Here is a 2216-nt window from a genome sequence, read left to right on the forward strand (position 1 = left end):
CAAGTGAAAATTGACAAACATTTTGAATATCTTTCTTTGCCGACCCCCCATATAGCATGTAGCCATTAGATGGAACGGATCATAGTATGAACCCTGCCCTAGCATCACTGATGTTCCTGTGCTGTTCCCATCACTGCAGTTGTCTGTGGTCATCCAGCTGTCCTTAAGAAATATTTTGCAAACTCTCTCCCTGCCACACCACAGATGAGCCACTATTCCGGGCAGTAGCCCATGGCCCTGACTCATCACTGTGGTCACACAAAATGCCTCTCACAGAACTCGAATCTAACCTGCATTCCTTATTTCTGAAACATTAGTCACTGTGTCTCTGTGCCTTCCCACATTAGTTGCCTTCCCACAAAATCACATGGAAATGCAGAGTGTAGTGTAAACAGGTTGAATAAGTTTGTTTTAAGTTCACACTCACTTTTGAATGATCTCATTTAGTTGTGTGTGGCCTTGTCTTTCTATACTTGTGGGGACCCAAAACAAGGTGCACATTAACAATGTGGGGACTTGCCTTCCTCATGAGGACCAAATGCTGGTCCCCACAAAGTAAATTGTTGAATGTTCGTGTGATAACCTTGTTTAAGGTTATATTTCCCTTTTAATCTTACTCCTCTGTACAAACACAAAAGAATACAAAGTGCTGCAAATACCCTCTTCATCCTTTGACCTATTTTATTCACATTACTTATACTGTTTAAACATTTATATAGCTTTATTTAATGCCTTGGTTTTACATGCTTTTGCTGACGGGTCAATATTATATGTTTTTTTTTATTAAACAGCTTAACAACGGAAGATTAATTCAAGGGCAGACGGCATGACATCCAACATTTAGAAATGAACTTTGGTTTGTCCAGGTTTAAATTTGACCTTTATATAAACAGTTTACCAAGAAGGCAAAGGCATCCTAAAACTTAAGTGACACTGTTGGAACAAAGCTTTCACAAACGGAGTAAACTACTATGTGTTTATTGGCTGTAGCAAGAGGCAAAAGTTAATTTCTTAATATAACAATATTACAGATCATTTCCTAAAAACACTTTTCAGGACCACAATGGTCATAATGTGGTCAGAATATATTTGTGGTACACCCCAAACCTAAAGTTAAGGACAACATTTACAATTAAAAGCTCTATTCTGACCAGCGGTAGCTGTGAGGTATGGGGGTTGTATTGCACAACTCGGGGTCAAATCTCATTGCATCAGTCATCTTGGCAACACTGCTGTGATTTTATCTCTGTGAGCCTTGTAAAAATCTTGCATAAAGTTGTCTAATGTTTATATGACCCAGGGCAACATGAAGAGGTGTGTGTTCAGTTCATGTTATTGCACTTTCACTTTCACCTCACTTTCTACATACACACCAATTAACTGATGCTTTCTCTAGCCTCTTACCCTAACTTCAACCATCAGAACTAAATGCCTAACTCTTACCCTATTACTAAACCGAATTCTAACCTGACGTCTAAAACACACACACACACACACACACACACCTTTGTTTTGTACCTTAGAGGATGTTTACATTCATTTCCTGGAGATTTATCCTAACCTAAATTAGATTCTCCCAAATTTCTGAGGCTGATCATAGAGGTTTGTTTTCCATACAGACGAGTCGTGTAAAAACTTTGTTTAAAAGTAGGGAAGAAATCATTTGCTATTGAGCAATTCTTCATTCAAGAATGAATAACAGCTTGAACATGTAATCCTTAAAATCTTGTAGATTAATAACTTTTTTGACCCACTTTTTATACCCTAACGGCGTTTAGTTACCCACAATGAGCTTAATAGTCCAGTAAAACAGATTTTCAAATAAATAGATGGAAAGATGGATGGATAAAAGGAATCTGCGAACACGCCCTTATTCTCGTGAGACTTGAACGCCGCATTAATAACCCCTCACTTATGGGCGTGGTCTAGTCTAAAGGGGAGGGGTTTTTTTTTAGTGCGTGTGTGTTTGTGTGCATGTATGTGTGAGTGTTCTCCCCGGGCGCATGAGATGAGCCGCCTGGAGTCTTTGCAGTCACTGTTTTCGCCTCCTCCTCTTGTCTCCGTCTCACTGTCCAGTCCGGGAATGAAACCTTGGAGTGATCCAGTGCTGCCGAGTGTCCCTCCATCTCCACACTACCACTCTACGTATTTGGCTCTGGGGGCCGTAGCCTGCTTCAACTGAACGCATTTGGAAGTAAGGTGAGTGCATGTATCAG

The 2216-nt window shown here is 40.1% G+C and overlaps 1 protein-coding gene across 3 annotated transcripts in view; it reads left to right on the forward strand.

Annotated features, from left to right (window-relative positions):
• The first annotated feature begins 1910 nt into the window (after window positions 1–1910).
• The window catches only part of grb10b (growth factor receptor-bound protein 10b), a 58493-nt gene continuing 58187 nt past the window's right edge, over window positions 1911–2216 (forward strand). For 2 of the 3 annotated variants that reach the window (XM_020596790.1, XM_020596791.1), the window contains exon 1: window positions 1912–2199. The gene's annotated coding sequence lies outside the window, so the exon portion shown is untranslated. Of the gene's footprint in view, window positions 2200–2216 lie in introns of all 3 variants that reach the window. The other variant, XM_020596792.1, reaches the window with a different exon arrangement.

This window comes from Monopterus albus, unplaced genomic scaffold (genome assembly GCF_001952655.1).
Source record: "Monopterus albus unplaced genomic scaffold, M_albus_1.0 scaffold31.1, whole genome shotgun sequence".
In the NCBI taxonomy this organism is placed as follows: domain Eukaryota; kingdom Metazoa; phylum Chordata; class Actinopteri; order Synbranchiformes; family Synbranchidae; genus Monopterus; species Monopterus albus.